Genomic DNA, 23,375 nt, shown 5'->3' with positions numbered 1-23,375 from the left:
GTGATGGTCTACGCTGTAGGCGTTCACATCTGATCTAATCGTCCTATGCTATTTTTTCACAGTCAATGAAAAGCTGGTCAGCATAGTCAGTGGAATTCATGGCATGCTTCATCTCATCCTAAAGTAGATGCCTGTGTCTGGTCAGATGAACTGAAGTCTAAATCTGATTTACTTTGTTGACTGGATTTTTTCTGATTGGAAGTAAGACACCTATTCTGCAACTGCCTAAAGAAAGGTGGGATTAATCCTGCTCATGTTTCTATGATCCAGGCTTTCCTGATCTAACACAAATGGATAATTTAAAACTCCATACTGGCCAAACTATGTTGACAAATTAGATATGAAATACATAATATCCCTTTGCACCTAATATTTTTTTCTTTCCTATTTTGATTCTATGCTCATTTGTCCTCATCTTAACACCTAGGATGTGACTCATCCTTGCACTCTGGTATTCTGTGTCATTTCTGTCCCTCTTCCTCTCCTTACCTCTTCCTCATCTCCATCTCAGTCTCTCGTCTTCTAGGTGGTCTGAGTTGCTTAAGTGAAAATGAAGAAACAAAACTGCTAGAAAAAATAATTTCTTGTAATCTGCATCTGTACTACTGACGCAGAGCTGAGAACGACGTTTCCCATTTTGTAGTGGGGGCAGTTTAAACAAAGGTCATTTCCGGTAGAAAGAAAAGTTTAGTTCTGTGACACACTGAGGAAAATGGGATCACCCAAAGGAACAACAGTTAAACAAGAATCTTTACATGAAAGTCTAGAAAAGAGACCCTCCTAACTCTCTAAACTACTAAGGCATTACTTTCACTGATCTGAAAAACATTGACTTCTAGATTAGGTTAAGACAGTAACATAATCAGATATACATAACTGAAGAAAAGAATGGTTCTTACGCATATAATAGTATGTTCTTGGTAATTTTTGTGGACTGACATCATCGTATCTAGCTCTTTATTGATAAGAACACAGTGTCTTTCCCCAAATTCTTGTTTTCAAAGAATGCTAGCAAATATTCCACTCTTTCCTTGTGGACTTCAACGATAGACTCAATATAACAATTCTTTTTAACGACCAGTATTTTTTCTTCGGAACCTGCCTGTGAAATTAGTTTGTATTATTATCCATGCTCTACCCATGTAGAACTGAGACATGAAGTAACAGTAAATGTTGACAGAGATGTCCACTGATTTCTGCTCTTCAATTAGAGAGGCCTAGATTTAAGAATATAGTACCTTTTCTTTTAAAAGTAGCAGTCTTAATGGTATTTGTTACAGATGTAAATACTAGATGCTTCTGTAACTCTGGCTAGGTACCCAACAACTTGAACTGAGTTTCCAAAGGTACATATAGAAGCCATCCACAACTACTACGTTTTAAATGACTTGCCTAGTATCAAATGGAAGCTTTGTGACAGAAGGAGGACTAAATTATAATCGCATGGAACAAAATGCATGTTTTATCTGTAGGACCTGCTTTTCCCTTCCTGCATTCTCCTGCATCTTTCACCACCCACCTTTCTAGTTCTGCAACACGTGAAACTGAAATTTTAAATACAACAGCTACCATCAGTATACAAAAACAGGCATAGATGGCCCTGACTTTGGGAGCCATGCAGTCAGTGGTAACAGAGATGAGGCTAATAATTCTTCATGCTCTGGTAAATCTGTCTGATGCACATCCCTGGTTTATTCCTAGAAGATGCTCTGCACCTTGAATGAGGCAAAAGCTCCATGGAAGAGGTAATGCGAATAGCTGATTGGGGCACACGCGTAGACAGTGAAGGTGTGCAAGCATTACCTAACTTTAAAAAAGATTGTTTAAAAGCCCCAAACTGGAAATCTCAAATAAAAATGGTCTAGTGCAATCACATTGCTTGCCCTTTCATCTTACCCTGTTGGTCACCAGCAGAGTCTGGATGTTTCCATCCACATCAGAGATAAAATGTTTTAGGTACTTCTTGGCTCTATTCAAAGTATTGCTGTCTTACCACTGAATGCAGCTTCCCTTGCCTTGGTAAGGATGAGAACAGGCTTATAAAACAACTAAGAAAACAAAATCCTAATTTAATAGTTGGGTTTGGATTGGAGCATGGAGTGAAGCTGAAGGATAATTTTATCCTTACAGAACACTTTAAATGGCTGATCAGCCATAACAGTTTGCTCATTCTCATAGTCAATGTAATGATTATTATGGAGAGTGCATTACCTGAAAATTAAATTAGGGGATGTCCTCTTCAGTTTTTGAAAGGAGGTATCATAAGCTAAGAAAGTAGCAGGTTGAGAACTGATGTAAATGTAGGTACCATGTCTGAAAGAGAGTCATTCTTTGCTTTTCTCTGGAATCTGTAATTTACCTTCTCATGACTAAATACAGTTTAAGAGTGAGAAAGTATGTGGAGAATAGACACTGATGAAATTCTGTGCTTTTATAGAGAACATAGAGAGCCCTACAGCTTTTAATGAAGATATTCCAGTATAGCTCATTCAGGATATTTGTTCATAGAGAACTCTTTTTTTGTTATTCTTTCCCTCCCCACCCCCCCACCCCCCTGCTCCGGTTATGAGTACAGTATTTACAGGTTGACTTTTCCAGAGTTTAAAAATCTCCATTTCGTTTCTCAACATGACATATCAAGCCTTTTCAAAATCCTGTAACCAGTGCTGTCAACAGTGGTAAACTGTTAGCCGTTTTCTGTGATAAGGACATTTATCGCTATTGAGAAATAGCAGGGTATTCCTTCTGATAATTGTAGAAAGACTAAAAACCATCTTTCTTTCCATTCAGATGAGAAGAATAACAAGCTTAACTATCTTGTCTTCTTAAATATGTGAGAAAGGGAAAACTGAAAAATGCGGAGGAAAGCTATCTTCCAGAGCAATAGAAATGCATTATTATTAATAAAACATAGGAACTTTGATGTAACAGTTGAGGTTTTTCAGATCAGAAATGGGTCAAAAATCTACATTTTTCTTTCAATTTCAAGATTCAGCTCTGTATTTTTCTGTGACTGGAAGAGTAATTTTACTTCAACATATGGTGATGTCAGAATATCAAATACTGTTGTCATATCTCAACCAGGGTTGCTGGCAGAATGTCCCAGGTTGTGATCCCTTCTTTCCTCCAGTTCATAGGACTGCAACATACCTTCTGAAGAAGGTGATAAAAAAATAAACATCCATGGGATCATCTGCTTAGGTCTGATCACCTGGTTCTGTGCCTGACTCTTGGAATTGGACAGGCCCTGCAGCTTTCCCTCAGTACTGGGAATATAGATGTAGATATGTGGGATCCAGCACTTGATTTCCCTTGGCTGTCCAGAGGAAGGTTTTCTATATAGTGGATTAAATTTAAACTTTCTGTAATCATCATAAAGCAGGTTTATCCACAGCACTGTAGCGTAGCCTAGTTTTACCAGTATCTCCTACCAAAAATTTTACCCATATATAAGAATATTATGCTAATCAGCTAGGCTTGGTGCTTGAAAAACTTTTCACAAAACTGTGCAAGTTGCCTTTCAGCATAGGGAAGGGAAAGTGAAATGTCTGCTTGATTCATCCTTATACTGCAGATTCATCTGTGGATTCAATATAGCCTGAACAAAAATAATGCTATCTTCTGTAAAGCCGGGGGTGCCAAAGTTAAAGAATCTTTAGTGAGAAAATTAAAGTCTTTTCTTGGAGATGATTCGTGAACAGTTCCTTTCTGGGGAAGGTTCATGTCAGTATACAGCTTGGTAAAAGTATGACGAAGTGGAAGAGGAAGTGGTCTGAACACCTTTCATTTTGTATCTTTATCTTTCTGTGAAGTTGTCCATAGGGCTTACTGATTTCACTGGTGGTCCATAGGCAATAATTTAGCACCATGAAAGATCAAAATTATGGTATGGCTTCTTCAGACTTATGCAGCACTGGCATTGGAAAGAAAGTTATTTCCTAGGGACAGACCATGACAGTACGATCCTTTAACATAAAAAGCTTAAGTCAACATGACCATTCCTCTTTGGTCAGTTTGCAGATGGAGCTTTTGCAGCTGAGAATTAATGGATCTGAAATTGCAGACTCATGCAATTTTCATCTTTTCAGGTAGCTCCTGCTAACAAAGGCTGGCACACGCAGTCAATAGCCTTGTTGTTTAGACTGGTGGCACTGGAACAAAAGGCCTCGTTCCAGAAGTTTGCCTGTATCAGGATAGGCTAATTCTGCTGGATTTGCTCTGTTAAATTTTAGCAGCAGCTAAGTGGCGATCATTTGGTATCATTACTCAAGTTTTGCTGTCGATAGACGAGGGTACTTCACTAGTAAACACTTTACTAGGTTTTGCCATCAAGCCTTCATGTCGTCTTGAACTGTTTTCATTGTCCTCACACAAGGAGATTGTGTTTTATCATGGCATGGATATGTTTCTATTAGTCTTTCTAGAGCAATACAACAGGGATAACTTTTCCTCTAGAAGGTCAAGCGTTAACACAGACACAATTTTTACCTTTTATTTTGGCATTAATAACTTTATTTTGCAGCATAATATTCATTAGTCTCAAAACCAACAAAAAGTGTTAATAAAACAAAATGGTCTGAAGTCATGTCTGATCAAACTGAAAAACTAACTAAATGCTAACCATGTCAGTGGACTTACATCAGCCTGGCTCACTGAAATTCCAAAAATGATCACTGCTGGTAGTTTGGAAGGAATTCCTGCTGTTAAATGTTCCCTACATCTACCTTTTGTAATCTTACCCTTAGAACACTATGCAACAGTAAGTAAAAGAGGATATGAGGACACTCCAGCGAGTGAGTACTTCCTCAAGGAGTCAAGCAGTTGCCAAGTTGTACTGTTGGCACATCCCAATAATGAGAAACTACAAAAGCTATTCAAAGAAGAACATACTTTTCTGAACATCGTTCTGGGGGATAAAAAAAGGCACAAAAACCCAACCAGCCACAAACTGAATCCTTTCAGGCGAAATATTCTTTTAAAGAATTTACCAAGAGGCATATATTGAAAAGTTGTAATCCACATGGTTTAAGCTCTGCAAAGATAGCAATGTAGAAGTGACTTACACTAGAAAGCATCGAGCGGTGTTAAGTGTAGGCATTACTATCTGTATTGGATATAATAAAAACAGTATAACATAGCCTGTAATGCACTCCCCAAAGATACAATCTCAGATCAGTACAGGCATGCATAAACACTACATAGTATAAAGATTTTTGAAAATAAATATGGGATAATTCTATTACTCACCAATAGCATAGTTATGCATTAGTCATACAGGTCATCCCAAATGAGTGCAGAAGATTACAACTTTATATATCACATCATAGTGTTACATTTTCTCGATATAATACCTATACCAGAGAGGAACTATTTGAAGAATATTTTTGTAAATTTGAAAAAATAATATTGTAATTGTTGCCTGTATTTGCTCCAATTAACTTGACTGCAATAGTTCAAGGTTCAGACAAGATGAAGACTTAAAAGTAATATCTGCAAAAAGACTTAAAATTGTTTCTGTATATGGAAGTGATTTTAAAGTGCAATAAAGGATTTTCTACACCCACAAAGGCTGGAACACTGGCACTTCCCATGGGAATAGATTTTTTACTCAAATCTCTGCAGAATAGCAGGGAAAAAACCCTGTCAAACATCAAAAATCTATCACAAATCAGTTACATTTCTGTTAAAAGTACCTAAGTCCAGAGCACAGAACAGTGACTGTTCATCTTCCTGGCTCTATTCAGAGAATCTGTCAAGTGGAACACGTCAAGGGAACTGGAGATGGTGTCACAGAAGAAACTTCCCAGCTTCTGCATGAAACAGGAGGAGCCAAGGGCTCAGGGCCTACTTCAAATCCTATTCTTTACATTAGTTGTTCTTGAGTGTACTTGAAACATACCAAAGAAAATCAGCAGTAATTTGCATATAAGACAAAACAGATTTTTGTGCCTGATGAATGTACTCCATTAGTCAGGTGATAAAACTCTCATCGACTCCAAAGGGTCAAAGCTTTATAAAGCAACTTCCAAGAGTCAACAAACTTAATTTTGCTGAAGAGACGCAATCATTCTTGGGCAGAGAATATGTATGTATTCAAGGGGTAATAAACTCAAAAGTTTGGGGTTTTTTTGCAGAGAGCTGTGAGTTCAAGACAGCAGGATCAGTATCGGCTTTTACCAGAATCCTAACATGTCATTTTCAATGTTACAGGAGTGTTCCACCTCTGGCTCCTCTCTGACTTGTCTGGTCCTGGGCTTGTGTTTGTGTGCAATCTTGCTTTTCTTTTATTTCCAGTCAGGAGGCAAGTGCTGTCTTGTATGTACTAATGCCTATCGTCCTGCAGATCTGACGGGTTTCAGGCACCTGTTTTTCTTTTGATATTGACAAACAGCTCCCTTAAAAGAAGGCATCTTTGTTTAGCAGTTGGAATAAAGCATGAGAGAAAAGGGGATTTTCGAACACCGAAGAGCCTAAGCACATATTTAGTTCAATTTTTGGTTAAGGTCCAGCTGGAACCAGTCCACTTCATAGGGATATGCAGGAATAACATAGTCATGCTGATAGTCATCAAATGGCTTCTCAAAATTCTGCTACTACCCCCACCACTACCCCCACCCCGCCAAGCCAAGGAAGGCAACCTCTAACAACTGACACAATCAACTCTGAAAGAGCATCTCAGCTCAAATAACATGACTTACAGGAGTGAGTTTAAAAACCAGTGGGGATATTAATGGAAGTACTACTCCATTGTGGGAATACCCTCATCCACAGAAGGTTAACCCAGTTGTATGTGTCTGTCCCCCGGGTGGAAGTGAAGATGCACTTCAAGACCTGAAAGTCACATGTCCAAGGCTTTATGTGTAGTAAAGAAACTTCATATTAAGGACAGATCCAAATACAGCATGAAAAATTATTCAGTGTCACACCCACATTTGTCACAGTTACATTCCTATTACATTGTGTAAGAAGAAAACAATATCTGTCAAAAATAAAATAAAGAGGCGCATGAATGAAAGAGAACTGGTTACAATACATTCACATTTTATCTGATATTCTAAGGTCAGTTAAAATACATGTTCAGTGTTATCATGGATATGTCACATAAGGAAATATTATTCTAGTTTACTTACAGAAACTTGAAGAGAAGAACAGCTGTAAGTATGTCCTCAAAAGAGATGAAACAATGCAATAGTTATTGAAGATAAATAGGTATATTTTCAAAGCCTGCTTTCCACCTTCTTATTCTGTACCATAGAAGTCTTTGCTAGCTTTCATCATGGGTACTTGCTCAGTAACATGAAACACAATTACATTCCTGATGATGAAAATGTAGCAGTGAACAAGGTAAGTAGGTTGGAGGGAATTTATGAAGGTGAAGATTAATAACCATATACTCTATGCTATTCCTGACACACTAAAAAATACTTAAAACAGTGTTTTCATAGCTATTAGGAACCTTGGGTTTTGAAGAGCTGCCCAAGGTAAGAATTTGTTTCACATTTTAGGATATAAAGAAAAGATTTTTTTTCAGATCATAAACCTTAAATCAAGATACCTAGGCACATACACAGATTTTTCCCTCCACTGTAAATAGTCTTCAACATGTAAACTAATGCCCTGCTGATTTAGGCTTCCTGAAAAAATGCAATTTCTATTTAAATCTTGTTAGGGAATTATAAATGTTTTTTAGGGAAGTAAAAACAAAAATAAAAAAGTCCATACATGGATATTATTTCAGAAAACAAACCCATGCCCAAAAAGAGGGGAATCAATTCTATTCCTCAGGGGACTTTCAAGTTCTGGCTGTTAAGTGTCCACTAAGGTGACAGTTGGTAAGTCATTTAAATTTTTGGATTATTGTCAATTGGTAATCAAGCAACAATTTATTTCTGAGTTTTCAACTAACGTGGAACATCTGAAAGATCAGCAACTGTGCCATTTGTGAAACAAATCCTGTAATCTAGATTCATGTTGGCTTTGTTTAAATTTGTTCTCATCTCTTTTCTCCTGCATGCAACGGCATCAAGTGAATGGATCCCTACAGCTCTTCCAGCAGTGACAGTAGTAATTAGAGATATAAAAAAGACTAAGATTAGTGGGCTTTGACTTCCATTCAGAGATGAACATTCCCAGTCAGATTTCATTGTGAAGAGTTTTCAGGCACTTACAGGTTTTGAGGATCTCATTGGCTCCTTAAGGCTCCAGTTCTGTTTCCTGGCTTTTGCAACTGGCTGTTAGTCTCCTTTATATTGCACAAAATTCACTTTATCTTTTCAATCCAAAGCGAAATAATAATAACAACAACAATTAATATTATTTTATCATCACAATTTTTGTTATTATACACAGAACAAAAGTTAATTTTTTCCAACCATGATTTGAGGGATAAAAGTTCCAGATACTTTCTTCCTCTTTACTTTAGACTGTGGCATCTTAAATAGTAGGTGGTAGCTGTTCTGATCCATAGTCCATTAAATTCTAGAGCAACTCAGTTATGCTTCAGGATTCACTAACAATGTTGTGGTACCCTGCACTGCTACCACTTCACATGATTTTGCTCAGAAAGCTTATTTTAGTTCAGTTTAATTTATAACTGCAAGTGGGGTTAGAGGACATACTTGTTGTTCTTTTTACAAACCTAACCAAAGAGTTAATTCTTAGAAAAGCTCTTTCAAGTCCAGCCTGATATAGATCATTTGTTTCTAAGACTCCTTTCACACTGGCTTTTTTTATACTCTTGCTATGTGTAGAGTGACTTGAGGAATATGTAGTAGAGATTCCCATCGCTGTCTGTACTACCAAGTTACTAAACACTTATGCCAAATAGCCTTGGCATTTCTGGTTTTCAGAGTGTGAATAATGTCAAATTTCCTCCTTAGAGATTTTCTGTTCATCTTTTATTTCTCTTCAGACATAATCTCCACGTGTGGGTGGGCATGACATGGTTAGTGACATACTCAAACTACTTTACCAGATGATGCAATGCATTCATAGAAAATAATGACACTTGGGTAAAAAGCCTGTACAGTTTTTTTCTGATACTTCCCCTGGAGCCTTTGCTAACTCATTCTGTGATACAGTAGTACCCACAGAACGTGCTCTTGAGTTACAGATCAACAGACCTTTCAAATGTGTAAAAGTAATGTTTTTTGCTTCTAATTAAGTGGGCATTTACTCACTTGGAGCAACTATAGTGGTGGAAACATCTTCTAAAAATTACTCGTATTCACAGATATTTCCACTGTCATTTCGGGGAGCCTCCAGTAATGCTGGCAACCTGTGCAGACTGATATAGGTATTTATCTCCTTATTCACAGGTAAGTCCGCTTCTTGCTTAACTACTTCTGCAAAATTGTTTTGGCTGTGTTTTTGTTGTAATCTTCTGTAATGATGATTTAGAAGGTGTTCTTTTGATCAGTACACATTCAGTTGCAGCGATTCTCCCGTGTGTAGTCTGCCACAAGATAAACGTAAGTCTGTATCACATAAATCAAATATATCACATAGAACAGTTTCAAAACAACAACAAAATGAGCATCTTCCCCAATTAAAACACTAGGACCAGGCTCTGATGGAAAAGGATGCTAACACACAATCCTGACTAAGTCCTAAATAGGCCTGTGCTGCTAGATGCCAGTGCTAGTAACAAAGGCTGAAGTGCATCAATCCCATTGCTCTGTCTTAAAAACAAAATATCACTGAGGCCTACAGCTTCCCCCTTCCAGTTCATCCACTTAATTTTTGGCTCTGGAAATTGACACTAAACCTTTTTAGTTATCATTAAAAATTACTTTTCCATCTGCAAAATCCTTTGAGAACATGAATAAAGCTATCTTTTATTTGGATAGAAGTGGGAAAAATAAATCTTAAAACCAGCTCAAAACCATTCCATCATACATATGACCAACCTCACCAGTGCAAATAGAAGTCATCCTGCTCATCAGTCTGCTTGGCTTTGGCAATACCAAGAGTAACAAAGGGTGAGACTTTTGTTGTCTGGTCCAGTCTGAAGAAAATCACTTACGTCGAGATCAACTTCTTTGTGCAACGACCTGCTTCAGTATCCTGCTACGAGCCAGGCTGTGACCAACATGACAGGACAGCCATCACCTAACCGTTCCCCTTGGTGAAATCGGCTCTGTTCTCCAGTGCTACCAGCCTGATAATTCTCAGAAGTCAGCTCTGCAAATACAGCTGCCAGCCTACTGCAGTCAAACTCAATTCATACAAGTACACAATCTCCAAGTAGATATGCCTGCGCAAAGGAAATGTTTCCTGAGTTGTTGGTTTTCAATTTAATTACCAAACTAAAGTCCACTTCCTATCAAGGCAGAGCGGTTCTCTGACTTGGGTCATCTTTTGCAAGCCTTATGCATTTTCCCTTGTGTAAAGGGAACTATTAAAAATTTGTTAACATTTATACAATTCAAACAAATTCTAAGCACAGAATGAACTCTGTATATGGAATTTCAAGTAATTATGTTATAGTTATTTAAATAAGCTGGCTAATACTAACTTTTCCCCTTCTCAGAGTGAAAAAGAAAGTACTATTGCATTACTCATAGTGGTACAGAGACATAATAATTAATACAATACAAAGAGTTCTTTTTGCTTTGCAGGTGCCAATAAGCAACCTCAAGGGGATATTCAAGAATCCTTTGCGTGTTTAGGGTTTTATTGCAGGAAAACTGTATGATGTAAGTGCCTTTCATTTCACTCTCTTTCAGCTATGGTGCCTTTAGTAGGCCTGCTTACACACATAAAACACACATGCCTCTTTCTCCTGTTTCCACAGCCTTTCTAAAATACTTCAGCAGAGATTCAAAACAGCTTGTATACTACTACACATGCACAGAAAACATTAAAAGAGCATTATGAAAGTTGCAAAGTCAAAACCTCTAAGTCGTCTTAATGGAACTCTATTTTTATAGGCATTATGATACTGCCTTTGGTTATACTTTTCCACAGGGCAATTTTAATTCCTTGTCTCAGAATGGTTATTTCATAAGTTTCATAATCTGTTAACACAGATTTTTTCATTTTTCATTTCTCTAGAGAATTAAAGAAGCAAACAAAACTCCAAGATCTCCTTGTGCGGCATCATACAGATTGCAGTCTTGTTATTCATTAGCAGGGTTAAAATATTTAGTTACAGAAAGGAGGTTCCTACCATTTCAGTTGGTGAGCAACAGTTAGTATTAAATCTATCCACCTCCATATGGTCCACCAACAGGGGGGAAAGAGAGCATCATTTCAGGGTTGGTATAAGTGGGTGTAGAACCAGACAGTTGAAAAAAAATTGGGAGTAGAAGTGTCCCCTGCATTCCCATCTGTCTCTGCTGCAGCTTCCGCCATTTTAACTCTGTTGACATGAGTAATCATTTAGCAACACAGTAAATCAGACGAGCTTGCTGGTCACACTGAAAGCTGTCTCTGCAAAATGGTACCTAGTCTGATTAGAGCCGCATCGGCTCTCACTGTGGGTCCACGCTCCTTAGAGCTGAAGCAAGAAAAGGGCAGCCAAAGGCAGCAAAGAATGTATGTTTACCCCCGTCTGTGGCAGTGTGGTCTTAAATCCACTTAAGACCACGTACTGAGATCATAGAATCATACAATGGTTTGGGTTGGAAGGGACCTTAAAGATCATGCAGTTCCAGCCCCCCTGTCGTGGGCAGGGACACCTTCCACTAGACCAGGTTGCCCAAAGCCCCATCCAGCCTGGCCCTGAACACTTCCAGGGATCCACATCCACAGCTTCCCTGGACAACCTCTTCCAGTGCCTCACCACCTTCACAATACATGTTTTCTTACTCATATCTAATCTAAATCTACCCTCTTTCAGTTTAAAACCATTACCTCTTGTCCAGTTGCTACAGGCTTTTGCCAAAAGTCCCTCTCCAACTTTCTTGTAGGCCCCTTTAGGTACTGGAAGGCTACTATAGGGTCTCCTCAGAGCTCTCTCTTCTCCAGGTTGAACAGCCCCAATTCTCTCAGCCTGTCTTCACATGAGAGGTGCTCCAGCCCTCTGATCTTCGTGGCCCTCCTCTGGACTTGCTTAAACAGGTCCATGCCCTTTTTTATGTTGGGGGCTCCAGAGCTGAATGCAGTACTGTAGGTGGGGTCTCACAAGAGTGGAGCAGCAGGGGAGAATCACCTCCTTTGACCTGCTGGCCATGCTTCTTTTGATGCAGCCCAGGATTTCGTTGGCTTTCTGGGCTGCAAGCACACATTGTCGGGCCATGTTGAACTTTTTGTTTACCAGCACCTCCAAGTCCTTTTCTTCAGGGCTGCTCTCAATCCTTTCTATGCTCAGCCTGTATTGATACTGGGGGTTGCTCCAACCCAGGTACAGGAACTTGCACTTGGCATTGTTGAACTTCATGAGGTTTGCTCAGGCCACCTCTCAAGCCTGTCAAGGTCCCTCTGGATGGCATCCCTTCCCTCCAGCGTGTCAATCACACCACACAGCTTGGTATTATCAGCAAACTTGCTGAGGGTGCACTTGATCCTGCTGTCCATGTTGCTGACAAAGATGTTGAACAGCACTGGTCCCAGGATGGACCCCTAAGGAAGGCCACTTGTCACCGGTCTCCACTTGGACATTGAGCCATTGACCTCAACTCCTTGAGTGCGACCATTCAGCCAATTCCTTATCCACCGAGTTGTCCACCCATCAAATCTATCTCCAGTTTACAGACAATGATGTTACATGGGATGGCATCAAAAGCTTTGCACAAGTCCAGGTAGAAGATGACATACCCAAATGCTAGTGAGTTTCACACATACTTGCTGGCAGCAGGAGAATGGTAACAATCAAGAAACTTGGGTTCAGGTCTGAGTGCTGCCAGGGTGTGATCTAATAGGCAAAGGACTTTGATCACCACTGCTGGATGTTCACTGTCCCCATTCACTCAAATCTCTCCTGCTGGTCCTCTTTGGTTTTTTTTTTCTTTATTAATCTTAGTATAGTCTGTCTGTCACTGACTTCTTGCCAAACTAATATTTGTCTTCAGCTGCAGGATTCTTCTTGCAGCTCCAGCCCCTCCCCCCCCCCCCCCCCCCCTTTCTAAGTTTTTGGCTGTGGCTCACAACCAGTTTCCTGCTCTGGGTCAGCACACTTAGCCATTCCTGGGGTGCCCTTGCTCCCTGCTGCCTGGCCTGTTTAATTCTTTTCAAACACACACACGATCACAGTCTCTTTCCCAGTCCTACTATCAATTTCCACCAGCTTTTTGCCTGCTGCATTGTCCTCCTTGCCAGTTCCCATCTCCTAGTCTTTCATTCCTCCAACCCAGGCTTCTTGCTCCAGTTTCTTCATTTAATTAGTCTCAGGATCCCCTTCAACTTCCCATTCTGTTTCAGCCTTCCCATCCTCTAGCTACCTTAGTCCCTAAACTCCCTTTCCTGAATCTGATTTCCTTTTCTCAACTTGCCAATAACAATGATCAGTTGCCTGGTCCCCACAGTCCACCCAGACTCCCCCAGACCAAGCTTCTGCTACATTTTGGCATTTCAGACAGATTGCTTTTCCTTGTTTTCTGTATTTCATTCAGGTTCTTTCTCTAGTACCAACTTGGCAGTGTACCACCACGACCACAGAGAAGAGTCTTCCTGTTTTCAGCTCCGATGCCTGCTCCTGCAGTGCTTCACAGCAACCTGGGGCAGCCCTGGCAGGGATTGTCCAGCTCAGCACCTCAGTGCGGAAAGGCTCTTAAGAGACTGTAGCTGTCAACTTGTGGTGAGACACTGCCGAGCATGTGCAAAGAGTGAGTCTCATAAAAAGCTTATCATTGTGGCAGTTCATCAGGGAGATTACAAAAGGCTCATCCCTGACACAGAAGCTATTTTGCTGCCAAATTTTAAGCCCCTCACCCACATTAGAAATACATATGAGCATCTCAATAAAATAATTTTAGTATTTTAAGCAGGATCACAACAATTTAAAATAAGTGCATTGAAAAGAAGGCATCACTTAATGACTGGTAATCTATTTATTAGAGCAAAATTAAGAAAAGAAAACATAATGTATTTATTGCAGTGAGGTTTAGAAAAAAGCTGCTCCATAGTCATCTAACATTTGTCACTATAATGGTGAGAGGAAGACATTTCATTAGCCACTAATTAATAGTTATTTTACTTTGGAAATACTGTATAACTGTTTGTCACACAGTTTTATTTCTATTTTAAAAGAGTTACATGCTAACTTATTTTATTTACATTTGCATAGCTGAGAACACACAGCCTGTCAGTTACTGCATTTTACCTGATGGTTTCTTAAGCATCCTGGTTTCTTAAGATCTTTTTGATTTGAGTCTTGGTACCTGACTGCATCCTAAGTGTTTGTCTACATGGGAGAAAATTGCCCATTATAAGAATTACATCAGTTGCATGGCAATGTATTATAAGGCACTCTCTTATAAGGAAATTCCTCATTTTGGAAGTGAAAGAGTGCTTATATTTGGTAGCCTGATAAATTATAGCGTATGTGGTGTCTTTTATGAGAGTCTCTCTAATGGCCTATAAACCTGTTAAATAATTTCAAACAAATTTAACAGAAGAGTAGAGATCTCAGAGTTCCCTAAAATGTAGTGGAAATCAGCGGCAAGGTAGCTTATCCCATCACACTGCTGCTGAGGGAAAGAATGTTACTATGGTGTGGACGTTTAGGAATAAAGAACTGAAATCGATAGAAAAGCAGGCTTCTTTAGTACTCCCCTTGCTCATGAAAGAATTTATTTCTACAGAGCTTAACCTCCACTTCAAGCCACAGAAGCAACATTTTAAACAGTCGTTTTTGTTATGGAAAGCCTCAGCAGCTGACATGTTCCATAATGAGTTTGCTTTCACTTGCCTGTTATTTTGAAAAACTTAAAAAACATCTGGACTCAAAGTTGGACTTGCCCTTTTCCAGAAGGTCTGTTTCAGTTTGAGCTTCTGGGGGAAGTTTTTTCTGAAACAAAACATAAAACCTTTGTATTCTCCCCCCACCCCACCCCACCCCCTTAGAATAAAACTAACTAGCTGTTACATTCCACTCATTTGGGTAAAGAATTACATTTGGCAAGGTTATTACTTCTCCTTGAAAAATTCACCCAGTAATTATTAGGCCAAATGGCATTCTTTGGAAAAGCCTAGGAAGAGTTGCTAGCTAAATACGGTAACACTCTTCTGTTTCACAGCTCCTTTGTGTGACTTCCCCTCCAAAGCATCTCAGCACATTCCTGCCTAAAGTTTTAGGAAAATCTAAATATTAAACGAAGCTACTTCTCCTTGTTGTGGTATGTATTATATATGTTGACATGCATAAATACCGATAGCAGGAAAACAATCACTCCTTTGCTGTCAGTGTTTCTCTAGCATTAACTTCAATCCTGTATTTTTATATATTGGTCCCTCTGATTAAGGGCTTTATTAGTATTATTGATTTTCAAGGGTTTTAAGTATAGGTGCAGCTCATATTCAGGAATAATGTAAAGACCCATTGTTAAGGCTGAACTTTAGTAACCAAGTTTTGTGGCAATCAAGTTTCTCTTCTTTCAGTAGTGTTGTTACTGAGGGTGCACAACTGGGACTCATGTGTGGGATGTCACATGAAAGCTTCCTGATAGTGGATGGTTTAGGTTGGTAACTGAGGCCCTCTGAGACATCAGCATGTGAATCAGACAGCTGAGTGAACTGACTGAGTAAACTTTTTGTAAGTGATAACTCTTCCATCTGAGCAACTGGGAAAATTGGCCCAATGAAAAGACAGTTGGCCCAATGAAAACTGGATGTCACAACAGTTTTACTTGTACATCAGCTATGCTGCTGTTATTTACATGATGTCAGTCAGCTTTCATGCACTTTAAAATATATACCTATTTTACTGCAACTTTTAAACAAAACTGTAGTAACTATGGAGCTGAGGAGTGAAGAAGAAAAGAAGCCTACAGATATGCTGAGCAAAGACAGAACTGAGCAAAGGTGAAATGTGTAACTCTCAAGGTTCAGAAGATGTATGTGCCAGCACAATGTCACTTCAGAACATAAATTCAGGTTCTGCTGCTCAGATATCCGATCATATTTCAGCTCTGCTTGTTGCCAGAAACTTGGATTAGGGTAAAAAAATCCACAGATTCTTTTTCAACCTCAGATGACATTGCTGCTCCAGGTTATAACACAGCCTCACAGGGAGTCACATTAGCACAACCAAACTGGGCAGTGAACTCCTATGCAAAAGCAGGGAAGAATGGCCCAGGGCAGGGGAGGATAAAAACATTTTAAGCTGGTTTTGCCAGCAGGAGGAAGGTTGTGTGTTAAAGCCTAAGAGGGACGACAACAGGAAAGATCATAGTAACTGACAGGTCATGAGGCAAAACGTCTCTTGATCATTGCAGTAAGAGAACTGTATGGGGGAGATCTAGCTTCTTTACGTGATTTTAAATGGATAGTATTTAAAAAAGGGACCTTAGCCCCTTTGGAGTAAATCTGAAATAGCTCATACATACTGATAGGAGGTGCACTGAGAGGAGTCAACAGAAATGAATAGAGATTTTCACGTTAGTTCTTGGGGGCTGAGACAACCTGTCCACCTTGGTTTGGGTTCACCCACCCTCATTCAAAGTATACCAGTTTTCCAAACAACTTCGCTATCAACATGGAATTTAAAGCACTCTCAATAATAAAATCAGCTATTTCCTGAGGAGACCTGCATCTGAGGAATGCATGGACTAAATGTCTCAAAATTTTCCCGGAGAAGAAAATGATTCATCGTCTGGACACACCAGTATTCAGTTATGTATCTAGACTTCAGAACACATTTAAAGTTGAAAGGTGTTTGAATCTGTGGGCGTTGCATACTGGAAGTGCCTTACTCAAATGATCTGAAGTTTTTAGCAGTAATTCTGCTTTAGTCCCTAGTATTGCAGTTTTCAAGACAATGCACTTATGTATGTAAATCAAGCATCTTGATTATGAAAGTAAGTTCCTTTGAGCATAAAGGCAACTGAAGCACATTATCTTAAACTTGCACTTTTAATTCTTCCCTTCTCTAGCCACATCAATTTTCAGAATAATCTGGGTATGCACATTGATGATAAAGCATTTTGAAATATTGGCTCTTAAACTTGAATCATTGTTTTCAGGGCAAATGCTCCTGAAAGAGCTCCTGCAGAATGCAAACAACACACACAAAAATTCTTTAAAATGGCAAGACTCGGATTCATGCTATCCGAGTGCTGTTTGGGTTTGATGGCTTCAGCATGTTACCATAACCCACCTATTTTTTCTGGTACTAGCTGTCTGCAGACACTTTGGCCTGTAACTGGACTCCACTCCTGTTGTACAAATTATTTTTTTGGCTCATTACCTGGACTTGACTCCCCTCTTATCTCTTCTCAGGATCTTTTAACATATTGCTTTCTCTATGGAATTTGGAGTGCTGTGGCCAGATTTGAAACATATAATTATTCAAAGAATGATCAGCATTAAAATTTGGGCCAAAATGTACAAGAAATATTAGAATAACTATGGCAGTTTGGTGTTTTTATAGAGGAACGGTGTTTTTAGAGAGTCTTGTTCAGTCTCAGTTTTTTACCATAAACTTTAGCTGGACCCTTAGTAGTTTAAAACTGTAGTACTGCAACACAGAATGCAACATATATATATATATGTCATCAGTGCAATCCAGCTTTGTTATATATGCTGGAAATATATTTATTTATTTTTATATTTATTTATATATGTACATACACGAGACAATTCCATTAGGTACTTATGTAATCTGTATGGTTATGTTACATATGTAACTCGTATAAATTGATGTAACATGAGAACAGGGGTAGGGCGAAAGTTGCTATGCTGTTGTCTGATAGGAAGGTCCCCACTGACATGCTCCCCCAGACTCGACTCTTGCTGGGGAATAATGTGATGGTCTGCGCTCTTTGTGATACAAAACTGAGATGCACGCTCAGGTCTGCAGCACCATTTCATCCCGGTATTCTTCTAATACTAAGTATTTTTCAGACATGAAGAAAATTATCTATCTTCAGATGTATGCTTGGTCTTAACAGGCTTTAGCAGGTATTTGAATGACCTTCCTTCAGTTTCTTAGCCTATCCCCGTGCTGCTGTCTCATGTCTAGAGAAATCTTTGAATATCAGAAGCTTTTGTGGTGTATCACACCTCCCCACAATAGACTTCCACTGCGGAAGTAGTGAAATGCCTCTATCTCTAAATATACAGGTAAGAGACGCTGCGAGCCTTTGTCCCTTGGATCCAGAAGAATTGTGGATAATATGGACCACGAACCAATGAGGGAAAAAGAGTCTTCAGAGGTTTGGGTTGCCCAGCACGCTATGAAGAAATGTGCATTTGAAAAGGGAATATGCGTTAAGAGTGCACACACTGGCTAGAGCGTGCAGGTGGCTCTGTAAGGGCGAGCTATATCAGACTGGGATAAATGGCTGGGTCTGGCTGTTTATGGCTCTGATCAGAAGAGCACAAACACTAGTGCTAATGATTAGCCTTTTGCCCTTGGCTAGCAATTTTCCCAGAGTAGTATCATAACACACGCAGTCTCCAGACCAGCCACATGATCTGTTTGGGACAATTACATTTACATTCTCTCCTGAATAATATACAACTATAGCCAAGCACAAAGATAGCTACATTCTCTATACCAACCACATTTTTGACACGGCAGTTAGCTGTTTGTTCCTGAACCATATCATGTTTTCCTGGCATTTCTTAAATGCCACGACTTGTAACCCACGTTTACTTCTCCATCTCCATCACTCAAAACTTGAAGGTACTTGAAAGAAGCCTGACATGGAATGATCTGTGTTTACAGTAAAACAGGATTATTTTGAAATAATAGATAATCCATTTTAGTAAGCAGGCCTTTGCAAATTTCCCAATGATGGCACATCTGGGAGGACAAAGCAGAAGTTAAGGCATAAGACTGGGATAGTCGCCAACATACAAGAGTATCAGGTATGTATCATAGATAGTTTCCATATGCACTGAGTTGCTTCTATACCCTTTGATATAGGTGCCTGTGTCTCTTAGATTGTTACATAAGTCATCCATAGATTCCAGGACTACAGGTAGCAAGCAATTTAATGGAAAACTTCCTTATACTTATGTTAAAAATATTTACATTAGAATGTTGATATCATTCATTACATATCACAGGGAGCCCTTTGGAAACAGATAACGTAAGAAGTTGGAGTATACTGACTGATCTATGTAGCCTTGTAGTGGGTTTGCATGGCAAGGTTTTGGTAGCTGGGGGCTACAGGGGTGGCTTCTGTGAGAAGATGCCAGAAGCTTCCCCCAAGTCCAATGGAGCCAATGCTAGCTGGCTCTGAGATGGACCCGCTGCTGGCCAAGGCTGAGCCCATCAGCAATGGTGGTAGCACCTCTGGGAAGGCATAATGAGAAGTGGGGGGAAAAAACCACATTATCTGCTCCAGCAGAAGAGAGGTGTGAGACTATGTGAGGGCAACATCTCTGCAGACACCAAGGTCAGTGTAGGAGGAGGGGGAAGAGGTGCTCCATGTGCCAGAGCAGAGATTCCCCTGCAACCATGGTGAAGACCATGGTGAGGCAGGCTGTCCTCCTGCAGCCAGCAGAGGAGCCCATGCTGGAGCAGGTGGATGCCTGAAGGAGGCTGTGATGCTGTGGGAAGTCCATGCTGGAGCAGGTTTTCTGACAGGACCTGTTACCCCGTGGGCAGGAGCTGATGGTGGAGCAGGTTTTCTGGCAGAGCTTGTGCCCCCATGGGGGACCAACACTGGAGCAAGCTGTTCCTGAGGGGCTGCACGAGGGACCCATGCTGGAGCAGTTTGTGCAGAATTGCAGCCTGTGGGAAGGACTCATGTTGGAGAAGTTCATGGAGAACGGTCTCCCTGGCAGGGATCCCACACTGGAGGGGGGGAAGAGTATAAAAAGGAAGAAGCAGCAGAAACAATGTGTGATGAACTGACTGTAACCCCCATTTCCCATTTCCCTGCGTCACTCAGGGAAAGGAGATAGAGAAATCGGGAATTAAGTTGAGCTCGGGAAGAAAGAAGGGGTTGTGGTGGTGTTTTTTTCAGATTTGAATGGTAATAAATGAAACTGATTTCCCCAAATCGAGTCTGTTTTGCCCGTGACAGTAATTGCTGAGTGATCTCCTTGCCCTTATCCCGACCCACGAGTCTTTGGTTACATTTTCTCTCCCCTCTGCAATTCAGGAGGGGAAGTGCTAGAGCAGCTTTGGTGGGCACCTGGCATCCAGCCAGGGTCAAATCACTGCAAGTCTATTTATAGCTTTCTGATGCGATCAAGAGGCCATGATTCTAAGTGCAGTCATAACCCTAGAAGCACTGAGGAAGCATAGGTCCTTTATGTCATGGATATGATGACATCATGGGGGAAAAAAAAAGAAGAAAGGGCTGATGATGAGCTTGTGCCATGTGTTCAAATTTTCTCTGACATACTGAAGAATCTACTACAGAACTACAGCTGTAGCCTTTAGGATATATTCTCTGACTTCCTATTTCCTTCTGTTTTCTAGTCTTTAACTCTCTCACCTTTTGAATCACAAACAGAATCTGCCTCTCTTCTTCCTCCACAGTCTCCTTCTTCCTTTGCTACCAATAAATAGGCTCCTCTCTGACCTACCCTAACTACTTCCTTTGTCCCACTTATTTGCTGTCCACAGTTTCGTAATACTCTAGTCTTAGAAGAATAACTGCTTCATTAGCACAGTCATTTTTCCGAGGCAAGTTAACCTAATGACTCATTTGTACATCTATGTGTTTATCCCTGCCTGTGAGTTACTTTAAAGGTTTGGTGGAGTTTCTGGTCAAATAAAATACTTTTTCTGTAAGTGAATGAGGAAATTACAGTAATCTTCATTTGGCTGCATCAGCAATTTCTTGATTTCATTTAACAATGATGCATGAAACCTAAAATGGGGGTAGAATTCTTCTGACTTGTCAATATAAGTGACCCAATTATGTAGCTCCTTTGGCACCTGGTTCAGCTAAGCAAAAAATATCATTTCTCCTTTCCCTTCTTCAGAGAAAAAATCAGAAGTGAGAAGGGAGAGTAAAGAACCATGCAAAAGCAAAGTGCTGAGTCTGGGGGAGATCCTACCTACTTCATTAGTCCGCATGGCTCTTGGATACCTACCAGCTTAGGCGGTTCCTAACCTGTCCAGTAGGGACTGAGTCTAGAAATTAATTAGGAGGATATTATTGGTAGTGTTCAGTATTCTATTCACTGCAGGGAAAAAAGGAGAGAAGCAGGGTCAGAACTTGGCAGTAAGTAGACTCCATTGATTAAACAGAGTTTGTTTCTTATGATCTACTTGTTCAGCAGCCTGCTTGAGGTCACAGAGCCTTAAAAATGACTGCTTTAAAGCTCTAATTTTGCAAGCTCATCTGGTGGGTCGATTCTTGATAACACATGAAGCCCCATTAACTTCAATGGGATTTTGTGCAGGTGTAAGAATACTCCCTAGAGAATCAGCCCTGTAGTCAGCAGTAAAGCTCATTGTTGAAACAAATTATTTTTTAGTAATCAAGTATGTAATTATCCTACACAAAATAAAATTTTGTGTGCGTCCTTTGGAGAATTCTGATCCATCCACTGGAACATGTTGATTCCTAATGACAGTTATAAAAGCTAAAACACTGACATCACAAACAATTATAGGCATGAACTAAAATACAGCTGTAAAAAAAGCTAACGGGTCATGGGTGTGCCATTTCAGTAGTGCTGATAAATAAAATGTGTTTGTACTGTTTCATTGTGTAATTAGGGGGAATGCCATTTTCCCGAGAGCTAGGTTCATTGTGGGCATTGAATTCTGTTGTCAGACTTTTCACTTCCCAGAGGGAGTGGAGACTGCTTTTAAAAGTGGATAGATAGGAGCCTCCTTCCCTCCCCCTCAGCTTAGTCATTTTCTCTGACTTTGCAGAATTGTGACTTATGCAAAGTCATTGGAGCCAGCGTCAGAGCTGCAAATCGTTCTTCCATCCTCCTGTTCTGACTATTAGATCACTGCTCTAACAGTGCACTGGATCAAAGGTAGGTGTGTTTTGAGGAACCTTCCTTATCAGACATTTAATATCATGTTGCAACTAAACTGGCAGGCTCATAGAGTCAGACTCCTCTGAAAAAGATCTAACTAACAAGCCAAGGGAAAGTTATGTATTAAAAATGCACTAAATGGATCACAAGTGTTTCTCTTATCATTCCCTTATATTATAGATAAATGATCTCTAGCTAAAGATAGCAGGGAACGTTTCAAAAACTCCCAAAGTTTTTTTCTTCTGAAAATATGATTTAAGATTCATGCACAATGATTATACTCTCCATTTTCTGTCTCATACAAATTAACTCAAGATACTTTACAGGTTGCTCAGTTAAATTTTGTTTACATTTTCTACAGTAAGCATGGTGAATTGATAAGTCTATGATTTTCCTAACATTCAGATGGTAGTTGTGATTTGAGTTTTTTAAATACTACCAAATTGTTTTCATCATATGTATCCTTGGCCAAGGGCTGGTAGCCATTACAAGTAACAGTTGCTACATGAGTAAGACAAAATTTGATCCAACTTAATTTCTTCTCATCTAAAGGCGTCTAAAGTTATTAATTTACTCTGAGCTAGTCATATAGATATTCCTTACAACGAATGGATGTAGTCAGGCAGTTTAGAAAAGACTCAGCTGATGCCCTTCAGACATTTATTCTACTTTTCAATTAATCACTGAAGTGCCAGTCTCCCTCTGTTGACCATAGAGGGAGCCTTGACAACTCACTTAGACAGGTAGAGTCTAGCTTTTGTGTGATTAATGTTAGTGAACTGAATCCCACCCTTACAGAGATCATAAAGGCAGCAGTTTAAGAAAGTCTTCTTAATGCTTTCTCTTCTAATCCTCTTGTGGATGTCACGCAAGCATATTATTCCAGCTGTGTTCATGTTTGTAACTTTAAAAAATAAAAATAGCATAAAAGTATTCATAACCAGAAACCTTGCTGCTTTCACAGGTATGTTTTGTAGGACAAATAACCAAAATCCTTATCCTGTTTGTTTTAGTCCTTAATATTCTCAGTCCTCTCCAGTCAATTTTTAATTCTTTAAACAGAGCTTTTGTAAGGATATCATATGGTGGAGATGATTCCTGTTTTGCCTTCATGAGCTGTGTTTGAAGAATATTAACTGTAATTGTGCACAATATAGAGAACAGAGCACTTCAAATCTTTTATGAATGTTATCGAAGTATCCATTTTTCTTAACCATTCTGTGCATCTTAAAACTATCAAGCACAGCTGATCCACTCATCTGAAAAAATGGTGACACAAAGATGCCTAAACTTAGGTTTATGCACCCTACCAA

General features: G+C 39.7%; 1 long non-coding RNA gene across 1 annotated transcript in view; it reads right to left on the bottom strand.

The window, feature by feature from the left end:
* Positions 1–6,579: 6,579 nt before the first annotated feature.
* LOC129735731 (uncharacterized) overlaps positions 6,580–23,375 on the bottom strand; it is a 132,027-nt gene continuing 115,231 nt past the window's right edge. Inside the window, exon 3 of the long non-coding RNA XR_008731571.1 lies at positions 6,580–9,454. This is a non-coding gene — a long non-coding RNA (uncharacterized LOC129735731). The remainder of the gene's footprint in view (positions 9,455–23,375) is intronic.

This window comes from Falco cherrug, chromosome 3 (assembly GCF_023634085.1).
Source record: "Falco cherrug isolate bFalChe1 chromosome 3, bFalChe1.pri, whole genome shotgun sequence".
In the NCBI taxonomy this organism is placed as follows: domain Eukaryota; kingdom Metazoa; phylum Chordata; class Aves; order Falconiformes; family Falconidae; genus Falco; species Falco cherrug.
Note: the sequence above shows the minus strand (reverse complement) of the source record. Positions and strands in the feature narration are given on the sequence as shown.